Below are 12,318 nucleotides of genomic sequence, written 5' to 3' on the forward strand. Positions count from 1 at the left end.
GATACTTGCCCTGGACATCTGCCACTTGCTAATTGATTTAGTTTAAGCAGCAACATCCTGATCTGCCTGGATAGATACTGAAAGCAGTGGTGGTGCTGGTGAGGAAAGGAGTCTAAATATGCATGAGAGAACCACTCCCTTTCCTGACAAGCCTATCAGGCATAACAAAATTGTATTTTGTGATCCTGTGGCTTCAAAAGTGGATTGCACTTTAAAAAATACATATACCTTCTTGGCTAGGAGAGAAGATGCCCTGCCTTCCATAGACCTCCTTCAAAACTAACTAACTTAAAGAAGACCTGAGGACATGAACCATAAACCAGAAAAGGTCCATGACCTCTTTCATCCTGCCTGACCAGCAAGGGCTGCCCTGTCTCTGAGGCTGGACTAATTGTGCTTTCTCATTTCAGCGTTGTATTGTGTTAAATATTGTTTTAATTAAAAATAAATAGCTGAAAGAACTCCTTAGAAGTGGTGTCCCAGAAACAGAATTCTTCAGGGTATTTTGCTAAAGTTAGGCTTGTTTTCACCAATTTTGCTGGAGGACCTAGAGCATAGTTGTCAATTCTGTGACCTCAGCGATATATGTTAAAGCTAAAGTAATAGTTTAAAGGTTACAGCTAAAATTGACCTTAAACTCGTTTGATGTTCAAATCTTTCATGTGTTGACAGGTCCTCTCAAGTGAAGGTTGCTGCTTCAGCCTCAGTAGTTTTCCGCTTCTGTGCAATGCTCACCTGTCTGATGAAAACACTATATTTGAAGTGGAAGTTAGGCAGCTGTTGACTTTAAGCTTCTGGATAAGTCAAACTGGGTTTCTCTTAAATAATCCATTGATCCATTTCCCAGCAAGTGCACATTTTAAATCTGGAATGGGTGTTTGGACAGGATTTTTGTCTGTCTATTTTTTTCCCTCAGTAGTTATATGAGAAGTACTTCTGTCTATAGGTGACTTGTTACTTCTTACTAGATCTAAATGTTACAGTTCTTCACTCAACTCCATTACACCCAATCATATATACTCTCAGATAAACCCACCTAACTTATCGTTGTCCTCTCCATTGGTAGCCTTTAAAATGTAAGGGAGTGGTAATGGGTAAGCTCGTCATGCAGCAGCAATGTGCTCTTGTGACCACGACCAGAGATATCGTGGGGTGCATTAAGAAGAGTGGACCAACAAGTTGAGGGAGATTCTCCTCCCTCTATGCCTTTCCCTGCTGGTTCTAGTCTGCTTCTGTGCTTACCAGTTCAAGGGGTAGGTATCTACTGGCAAGAGTCCGATGGAGGGCTACAAAAATGCTGAGACAACTGGAGCATCTCTGACAAGAGAAGACTGAGAGAACTGATTGACCTTTAGAAGAGAAGACTGAAAGGATATCTAGTGAATGCTTATCAACAGCTACAGGGTGGTTGTCAAGTGGATGGGGCCAGACTCTTTTCAGTGGTGTCAAGTGACAGGACAAGGGGCAGTGGGCACAATCTAGGACAAAGAAAGTTCCACCTAAATGTAAGGAAAAACTTTCCTGTGAGGGTGCCAGAGCATTGGAACAAGCTGCCCAGAGAGGTTGTGGAATCTCCTTCTCTCAAAACTTGCCGAGATGTGATCTACTCGAGAGAGTCCAACAGAGGGCTGCAAGGATGATTAGGGAACTGGAACACATGTCTTATTTGGAGAGGCTGAGGGACCTGGGATTTTTTAGTCTGGAGAAGAGAAGACTGAGAGGGGATTTAATAAATGTTTATAAATATCTGAGGGCTGAGGGTCAGGAGCAATGAATATAAGCTTCAGCACAGGAGGTTCCACCACAACACAAGGGGGAACTTCTTTAAGTGTCACAGAGCACTGGAACAGGCTCCCTGGAGAGGTTGTGTCGTCTCCTTCCATGGAGACTTTCAAGGCCAGTCTGGATGTGTCCCTGTGTGACCTGAACTAGATTACGGTCCTGCTCTGGCAGGGAGGTTGGACTTAATGATCTCTTGGGGTCTCTTTCAACATCCTGTGATCCTGTGCAACGTGCTCTCCACAAGCAAGGTTGGACTAGATGATCCCTCGAGGTCCTTTCCAACCCCTACCATTCTGTGGTTCTGTATGGAAACAGGGAAACCCCATGGCTACTTACTCATTTCTTAGTCAAGGAACGATTGCATTTTTCCCAAGACTCGTTAGATGCACTATTCTGTGCTCCATCAAAATCTGTCAGAAGTGTCCAGCACTTCTTCAAACGCTGACCTGAGTGACTAATTCCTGTCACTTCTGTTTGTTCTTTTACTCCATCAGTGGTGGGAGAAAAGCGTGTAGACCGGAGTTTTATTTTGGCAGGGTCTTTTGCTGCTTTTCCTTGGTGTGGATGAGGCCCTGTGTGCGTAATGAAGTGGTAGGTTTGTTGGCCAGCTCTGAGTTTGTTCACTTTATCACTGAAAACCTGTGTCAACCACACTCTCATGTTGTGTCTTAGCCTTACCAGCATAGAGTCTTGGGTGGTTTTTTTTTGTTGTTGTTTTTTTTCCCTGACCTCCTTGCAGTTTGTCTACATCATTTGCAGGAGTCAGCATGGTGTAGAGGTTAGGTAATAAATCTGGGCTCTTGGCTCTGGCTCAGACTTCCCCTGTGATCTTGATAAATCATTTACTCTTATTACCTCAATTATGAAGTAAAAACCAGTGATATTTACTTATCTCAGAGGCACTGTAAAGTTAAAATGTCTGAAAGCTACTCCACCTATTTCTCTGGCTAGTTATGTGTATATATATATAGTTTTGAATTTTTTTTTCTTCCCTATTAAACTTTGGTGTATGTTTTTCTTCTTCCTTTTCTCCTTCAGTGTCCACTACTCATTTTCTACCATAGTTGTTTGCTCCATAGTGGAAGACAGTACTCCGTGGCTCATGATCTGTCACTGTGCGGGTCATCCTGGAACTCTCTTCTTGGAAAGTCTTCTAGCACATTTTGTTACGCTGTAATTGTTTTGTGTTTTGCTTTGTCCAAGCTTTGCAAAATGTTTGCTTCGTAATGTGTTTCTAGCTCAGTATTTTCAGCTATGTTTTCATATAAAGGTTCAAAGACACAATGCCCTTTGTTACATTCTGCTTGTGCTTTTTTCTTTTGCTTAACCTTTTCTTATTAGTATGAGAAGCATGACTTGGAAACTAGTATATTCTCAGTCTTGAAAGAGTAAGTTCTTCAGTAGCAATTACCTTCTTACAAAGAGGGCTGTATTCTTAAAGCAAGTGGAAGCTGTAAGTTCTGAGGTAGAGCAGAGATGCCTGTGTGCTGAACCAATTCAAAATGTGCCTGTTTGTGCAGTTGTGTCACCAGTGAACGCATAATTTATGTCACTCCTTGAGTGCCTGTCATAGGGGTTATGTAAAAGACAGGTGAAGAAACAATTGTGTGAAAATGAATATGCTTGAAATTTGAGTTTTATTGTTCTTGTTACGTGCACATTTATTTTGCATAATAGATTGTTAGAATAACAAAACAATAAGATTTACAGCTTCTTTTCCTTCAGTTGATTTGGGACAGGAACTGTAATCTTTCAAAGATATTTTACAATACATCTGAGGCTCTTCTCCCTCTATTTTAGCAATGATAGAATAAACTATTTGTATTGTATCAAATATTTGCAAGATTTAAGGAGTTTAATCTACGGTGCATTTTCACTGAGTGTTATGCCTATTTAAAATGTAATAATGATACTTAGAGACAGATTAATCAGAATTGCAGGTGGAAGCTTCCTTGTTCCCAGTCATTCAGCAAACAGAGCCTACTTTCAGGCAGGTACTGTCTTTTGGAGTTTTATCTCTTCTCATTGCTAGACAACTTCAGACCTCATTTTTTTGTGTTTGCACTTCATACTGCCCCTGATATAATTTGGAGAAATATTTACTTCAAGTCCAGAGCCTGTTATAAGTTTCAGACCTGATTAGCAGACTCCATGAGAGATTACTAGAAAGTGACTTAAGCTCTTCTCTTAAGCTTTAGACAGTCCTTCAGCTTTCAGAGCATGCACTGGAGCCTCTTCTTAACTCCAGTTCTCTTCATCTCTCTGCTTCACAGGCTTTGGGATTTAGATTGACATACCTTACAATGTCAAAGGGTTTTGAATCTGATGGAGCAGATTTAGACCTATGGAGTACAAAATCATAGCAGGCACTTTTATTTTTGCCACAGGTCCGTACAGAGGTGGTTCATTTAATGATCCTTGTGTCTGGCTGGAATTCCTGTTCCACTACAACTCTCCCAGAGCAAGGAAGTTGGAGAGTTTAGCATTGGAAGCTAAATCAATAGCTTACATTCATGAGGACAGAGATCTGCAGGCATTAGCGGGAGCAGTTCTTGTTCCTATGCCAGTAACTCTTGTGCCTTAAACGCTGAGTGAAAGACACTTGCTTGAACTGAAATGTATGTGGGAGTTCAGTGCTCATAGTTACTCCCTCTTCAGTGGCGTTAACTATAAGGTATCAATTAGAATAATGATTATGCTGTTTAAACAGCACCTGTTTTTTTCTATTTTGAATTGGCACTTTAAAAGGCAGTGATCAAGTTGTTGCTTCATTAATGTAGATCTGGTGAATATACTAACTAATGGCTTTGGAATTTGATGTGACGTAAATGTTCTATTAATGCAGAGAAAAAATTAGGCTATCATCCCTGTCAAGCGGGAAACAAAGGAATGATAAATGGGGTGAACAGTTACCCTAGCTCTGTGCAGTTTTATGCATGTTTGAGGTATCACTCTGAGATGAAGTGTTATTTTTAGAATGAAAAAAGAACAAAGTGAGGCAGCACCTGCCACATTTAAATCCACTGAGTGACAATATAACTGGACTTTCCTAAGCACACAGAATAGGGAAGTCTTGATGTTTCAACTTCAGCATCCATCACTGGTGATTACTGCAGTGCAGTGTTGTGTATGGAAGTTAATGCCATGATTTTCAGTAAACTTGAGCTTTGTTTTATTTTGTGGTGTTTGTTTGTGTTTGTCATTTAAAAGGCAGTAAAGCCTCTTGCAGTGAAATTGGATCTGCCAAGTGATGGAAAGCTGTTCTGTAGCACCTGCAGCATTTATGCTAAGGATTGGTTTAAGGTCTTCTCTCTTTCAGGTATAGTTTAATAGAATGAATACTGCAACGATTTGTTCCAGAGATATATTCTTCTAAAAGATTTCTTTATTGACTTTTTTTCCCCAGTAACCCCTTTCTGTAATTTCTGTGGAGTTTAATTATTAGCCCCAGGTATCCTGGTTGAAATCTAGACTATAAGAAATAGAGGTTTAAATTGAGACTTGTCTTTTGAAGTGCTGTAGAAAGGTTTTAATATAGTTGCTATAATGTATGTTTTTTTCTGTTTACACTGTTGGGTAAATGAGTAAAAAATGATAGCTGCTGTTTGAATTTTGTATATGAAGTCAGAGTCCTAGCACAAATGTTTATATGATTAATGTGTTATTGAAGCATTATTAAAGAGCTGTAATTTCAAGTATTTTATGCTTTGTTTTGCATACAGTCAGTCATCAATGAAGACTAGTTAATGTAATTCTGGTGCTTGCGTTCTACCGAAGTTGAAGAAACTTTTCATTGCTCTCTGTTGGCTTTGGATCAAGCCCTTGGTTTAAAGTATTGATTAAAAGCGAAACTCGATATGAATGGGAAGCCAGGAGAATTAATACAGTGAATGTGGTGAATTAGCAAGAGAAAAAAAACCCAAGCAGCTCCCAGAAGGTTGCATCCACAAATGTAATTTGTTCCTGTGATGAATCTGGTTCCAGGTGCTTATTCAAAAGTCATCCAAGTAGTGGCTTTGTCTGTACCTACCCAAGTGCTTCTTTGCCTTCCATTTTATTGTTTTTCTAATAACTCTGCTATTTAATAGATTTTGCTTTCCTCCTATTTATTAGATTGCTATGCAGTAAAAAAAATATGAGCAGAGGAGGCTCAATGATTGCTGCATTTGTTGAACCTTTGAAGACAAAATCCTGTAATGGTGAAAGTTGTCAAGCACCCCAATAAAAGGTGAAGTATCCAGTAGTAGAAACAGTGTTGTCACTTACAATATGGCAGTCAAAGCCAAGCTGGCAGCTCATGGCTTAGACAGATTCACTCTGTGCTGGGTCAAGAACTGGCTGGAGGGCAGGGCCCAGAGAGTGGTGGTGAATGGTGCCACATCCAGTTGGCAGCTGTCATTAGTGGTGTTCCTCAGGGATCAGTGTTGGGCCCAGCCCTGTTCAATATCTTTATTGATGATCTGGACAAGGGGATTGAGTCCAGCATCAGTAAGTTTGCAGATGACATCAAGCCAGGAGCAGGTGTTGATCTGTTGGAGGGCAGGAGAGCCCTGCAGAGGGACCTAGACAGGCTGGATAGGTGGGCAGAGGCCAGCGGGATGACATTTAACAAGGCCAAGTGCAGGGTTCTGCACTTTGGCCACAACAACCCCAAGCAGTGCTACAGGCTGGGGACTGAGTGGCTGGAAAGCAGCCAGGAGGAAAGGGACCTGGGGGTACTGGTAGATAGTAGGCTGAAGATGAGCCAGCAGTGTGCCCAGGTGGCCAAGAGAGCCAATGGCATCCTGGCCTGCATCAGGAACAGTGTGGCCAGTAGGACAAGGGAGGTTATTCTTGCCCTATACTCAGCACTGGTCAGGCCACACCTTGAGTACTGTGTCCAGTTCTGGGCTCCTCAATTCAAGAGCGATGTTGAGGTGCTGGAATGTGTCTAGAGAAGGGTGACAAAGCTGGTGAGGAGCCTGAAACACAAATCCTATGAGGAGAGGCTGAGGGAGCTGGAGTCGTTTAGCCTGGAGAAGAGGAGGCTCAGGGGTGACCTCGTTGCTGTCTACAACTACCTGAAGGGAGGCTGTAGCCAGGTGGAGGTTGGCCTCTGCTCCCAGGCAACCAGCAATAGAATCCTTGAGACACAGTCTCAAGTTGTGCCAGGGGAAGTATAGGCTGGATGTTAGGAGGAAGTTGTTGCCAGAGAGAGTGATTGGCATTGGAATGGGCTGCCCAGGGAGGTGGTGGAGGCACCGTCCCTGGAGGTGTTCAAGAAAAGTCTGGATGAGGCACTTGGTGCCATGGTCTAGTTGACTGGGTAGGGCTGGGTGATAGGTTGGACTGGATGATCTTGGAGGTCTCTTCCAACCTGGTTGATTCTGTGATTCTATGATTCTATGAAGAGGGGAATTCAGAATGGTACAAGATGTCTGCTAGATTCCAGTCTTCCCTAAATCACAGTCTTCAGTAATAAAAATTCATGTTTTTGAAAGGAAAAGGGAAAACAGAATCGAGTAGCTCCTCAAACAGCTCCCAAAGGTGTACCATATCTAAATACTGAGAGTGGAAATTGCTGAAGAAAATAAATGCAGTCTGTTTAACAAATCATATGCTGATTTACCTGGGCTTTTATAACCTAGGGAGGATTATGTAGTAGAGAAAATGACTCAGAAACAATATAGATACAGAAAATGCATCACAGAACTTTGTTGTGCACGCATGCTGAGTTTCATGTCATGCTGATTGGACAGGCCAGTACTTGTGGTTTCAAAACCGAATTTCAGTCAAGTGCTGTTTTCTATATCCCTTAAGGTCTTTTAACCACCCAGATTAGTGAAATAAAAGCAAATTTGAAGGACATTTAAAATTGCAGTCCAGGTGGAAAGAAGAGTAATGATCATATTGTTCACAACACTGCTCACTGGGGACATGGTTAGGTTTTATTCTACAGCCAGAAATACAGAAGAGAAGGATGTATTTCAAGGATGTACTCCTGATCACGGTCAGCACTTCCTCTCTTAACAAACATGGCCTTTTTCCTCTGTACCTCCTTCCTTTGGCAGACCTACTGTATCAAGAAAATCTATAACTCTCTTGACAGAGAAGCAGAGTGCTGCTAGATCAATCATTTTATTAGGCTGCATGTGAGACCCCTTCCTAATACACTATGGCCAAATGATCCTTGGCCTGGTCTTCATGTAGGGAGAAAATTTTGAAGAATCTCTGTGCAGAAGAAGCATCTGGAACAGCAGAAGACCATGGGTTTTGGCTTTTTATTAGCCTAACCACTCCACTACTGAAATTAAAAATTAAATGTCAGAAAACTAGAGTTGGGGGACAGACAGAGGAGAAGAGGGAAGATTTACATACTATAATGTATCCTACAGTTTAGCCACTCCCAAATCACTATTTGAACTTGCAAAATGCATTTTATAGGCTTAAAGTTCAGTTCTGCTCATGTGAAGAGTCAGTGTGAGATGCTACATTACTAAAGAGTTTATGCTTAATAAGCTATATGAAACTCGTCACCAAAGCATGAGTCCTAATATCCTACAGAAACATCCCCTTACTGGCTTGGAGTTACAAGCATACTCTCCCAAACAGATTAAATATAATCTAATACAGATTTATTTTCCTGGTCCTGAGATAAACCTTAATTCCAAAGAAAGAGAAGGAGGTATTTTTTCCATTTTCATACTCAACATTTGGTGGCTTCCATTTCAGAGAATACTGTGGCAACCTTTGGTCCTTAAGTACATGTGCACACACACAAAAGATGAATAGCTATTTTTCTGTTCAAAAACTGAGATGAGATCACTTTTCCTTCCAAAAGATTTGTGTTTTAAGAAGCAATTATGTGTGTTTGCTAGGTTTTAGCTGTTCTGTCAGTCACTCTGATCAATTCATTTTCAGAGTTATAGCTGGAGAAGATGTATTATATTGATGGTCTCACTGAAAGCAGTGAAAATCATGCTATATAGTCTAGCATTTTAGGCAGAGCTGGTCAATAATTTTTCAAAGATAAAAAGTTTTTTCTTCACAGCTCACCATTTCCTCAAAAGACAAATGCTTCTAAGAAATATGTCATATGTAGCTGATGGAGCTAAATATTTAACTGAGATCTACCAATTTGTTGCCTGCTTTTTCATCCTTAGTACTTTTTTTTGTTGATAGAGTTGATCAGTGTGTCAGATCTGTTTCCTTGAGTCTTCACAGTGAACATTTCAGTACTCTGGGAGAGGGGAAGAATGCGTATTTGGTAATAAATTGTGGATAAATACTCAGTAGCTAAACCAACTTAAGAATGTTTAGTTCTTATTCTTGACTTATCAAACAGCAAAAGAAGTATTTTATTCAGGAATGAGTGTGTAATATTTTGACACACAATCAAAAGCATCAATTTCTGATTTTTCTGTGCTAGTATTTTGTTTTTATTGGAGAATAAAAATGTCTCTCTGCATCCCTCATGATGTCATTGAGTAGAAGACCAGTGTGAATATGTCTATTGAATTTAAAAAAAAATTTCATTCCTGTATTCAAAATGGAGATTAATGAGTTTTTCACACAGTAAACTGTAGTGAGTTTATGAAGAGGCCTGCCACGCTTGTGGTGAAGGCTATGTAAATTACACTGATGCATATTTATTCATGTACTTCTTGTGGGAATATATTTAGGGGCCTATAAGCATATATCAGAATTTGTTACAGGCAAGGAAACTTATGAGGAAGGCTTATTATCCCAAGAGTGGAATTAAGGTGAAATTAACAAGTAATTGAAGTTATCTTTGATCACAATTTTTCATTCCCTTTTTTTCCCTGCTCTAAGGAAGCGAATATTTTTGATGTTCAGTAGAGCAGCACAATGCTGCACAGAGAAGCATAATGCTGAATTTTCATATAATGTTTGTAATGCAAATGAGGGACACTTCAAAACCAGGTTGATTAGCATTTCTTAATAAAATGCCAGTCTCCTCCTTTTTCTTCATTAATTCTATCAGCAGATTACATAGCTAGATTTTAACATTAGTAAATGGGAAGTGTGAGGTAGTGTCTTGTGATATAATTATTTGGTGGCTCTAAATAGTTTCAGATTGTGCGTTTAAAACAGTTCCTCCAGCACTAAAGCATTACAGTGAATTAATGAGCAGCTTGTCACCTCTGGGACCTTTCCTTTGAAATCCAGTCTGGCTTAGAGTGAACTCCTACCATTTCAGGCCAGCAGCTGGTAAAAGGTTAGAAAATGAATGAGCTCCAGGGACATCGGTGAACTTCCACGGGAGCATATATTTACTTTAGTGCTGTTTTTCAGAGATCAAACTGGAGGAAATATAGAGCTGCTGTGCAGTTCCTCCCACAGGCTGCATCAGCCAGCCTAAGTATTCCCCCATTGCATAGCTCTCAGGGAAATGCTTTGCTCTCATCTCCTTCCTTGGCTTCTGCAAGGGAGGCATGGCAACATAGCAACTTGAGCAAACCAACTGCCTTCTCTTTCCTATGTGTCATTCAGGCTTGTTCCTAATTATTTTTTGTCATCTCCTATTTATTTGCCAAAGCTTCCTCCTGTTCCCTCTTGTCCTTTATTTAATTTTTAAAAATAATTGATTCTCCTCCTTAACTTTCAAATTCTGTTTTCGCCCAATGTGTGTTATTTATTCTCCTTTGTAACTGTTGTTTCTCAATGGGAGACCCAACAGGTTATCTAACGGTCCACACATCTTTCCTCCCCTGCTATGCACCTGTGAGGAGCTGTTTCTTGTCCTTTTTCGTTCCCATTAGAGAGACTTCAGAGAATTAAATGCTTGTTGTGCTGCTTTGAGGAGAAACGGGAGTGACATTGTAAGAGTTTTAAGTACATCAGGAAGAGCAGTTGGTAAGCATAACTCTGCCCAGTTTTGGTTTTAGTTGAGCACTGCTTGGCTGACCAAATTTATTTTCCTAATTGCATAAGGCAAAAACAGTATGAGTTCTTAGGGACAGCATTTAAATAACGTAAGTGACTTCTGAGAAGCATTTGGATTGCACAACTGAACTTGGAAATTTAAAAGCTGTGAAATAATAGATTCATAGAATGTTTCGGCTTGGGAGTGACCTGCAGTAAGCAGGGACAACTTCAACTAGATCAGGTTGTTCAGAGCCCTGTCCAACCTGATCTTTAAAGAACTGAAACTCCTTACTGTCCCTGGAGGATAAGGGATACTTTAATATCCCTTGTTAATGTTCTGATATTTTTGTCTTAATGCAGTCTTGCTAATGGTTTCCAGCATGGAGGTGGATTGTTGTGATGAAACAGCGAAACTACTTAATTCAACATCCTGTTTCTTCTAAGATTTTATGCAGGATTTTTTTTTGCCTCTCCTTTCCAAAATTTGAATGTAGAAATAATGTAAACCACTTCCTCTTATTAAGATGGTCTAAGAGTCTGATTTTTGTTAGTAAATCATCTTGACAATCTTCTTCCTTTCATGTATGTTGATTTTGATTAGGTAATTCATCAAAAACCTGTTATTAGCCATTTCTTAGGCCTTCTGTCTCAGACAACCCCTTGTCGTTTTAGCTGGTTGTGTGGTACTGCTCAGCAATCAAGCCAAGGCTTGCTGCATGCCAGGCAGCTCTAGCCTCTGGTTTCCTTTACAATATGCAGGGAAGTCATATGGAATTCTCCTTCTTCAGTAACGGAGTCATTTAAATCTGGCTTTTAGAATGAGACAGTGATTTGCACTGTTGATGATTGCTTAAGCTCTTTGCTATTGATACTGAGTTGCATCTTAACTGTTTTAAAAATAAATGTAGCTCCAGCAAATGGCATAGTTTTATAACCCAGCAGTTCAGTTTAATTTGTGCATGGCAAAGTGACATGGATTATTTTTGCTGTCCTCTTTTTTTTTTTTTTAATTTGATGTGAGCATGAGAGAGTTGTATTATTTAGACAAAATTGTTGCCTTTTTCTTCCCCTTTGTTTTTGGTTTTGAGTTAGAAACAGAGAAAAGTCCATGTTGGATCTCCATTCTGGAGATCATCTGGTCTGATACGTGGGCCTTACACTTCAGGCCTTAGAGTAGGTTATCCAAGATGTGACCAAGCTAAGCCTTGGTTATTTCCATCAGAGAGATCCCACCACTTCTCCAAGCAATCTGTTTCAATGCTTAGTTTCTCTTACAGTAAAGATTTTGTTTTCTTAGATCCAGCTGTACTTCTCCCCTGAAGCAACTTCTACCTGTTCTGTCAAAATGCATCCCAATGAGAAGAGTACCCGTGCTTTCACTCTAACTTCTTTTTGTGGGTATTGGAAGATTATAACTAGATCTTTAGAGCCTTTTCTTCTTAACCCCAGTTCCTTCAACTTTTCTTCATAGGCTAAGTTCTCCAGTACTGCCATCATCTTGTTGGCCCTTTTCTGCACCCTATGCAATTTCTCAACATCTCTCATGAAATGTGAGGGGACCAAAACTGGACACAGTGTATCAGGCATATCTGGAATAACACATGTGCAGTAATCACATCCTTTGACCTGCTCTGCTCCAGGACATGGCTTGTCTTCTTTGTCTCAGAG

The 12,318-nt window shown here is 40.2% G+C and overlaps 1 protein-coding gene across 7 annotated transcripts in view; it reads left to right on the top strand.

Moving 5' to 3' along the window:
- Positions 1-12,318, top strand: part of MACROD2 (mono-ADP ribosylhydrolase 2) — a 1,034,078-nt gene that overhangs the window by 381,259 nt on the left and 640,501 nt on the right. The gene's annotated exons all lie outside the window — the stretch shown is intronic.

The sequence above is a fragment of the Pogoniulus pusillus genome, chromosome 7 (genome assembly GCF_015220805.1).
Source record: "Pogoniulus pusillus isolate bPogPus1 chromosome 7, bPogPus1.pri, whole genome shotgun sequence".
NCBI classification, from domain to species: Eukaryota; Metazoa; Chordata; class Aves; order Piciformes; family Lybiidae; genus Pogoniulus; species Pogoniulus pusillus.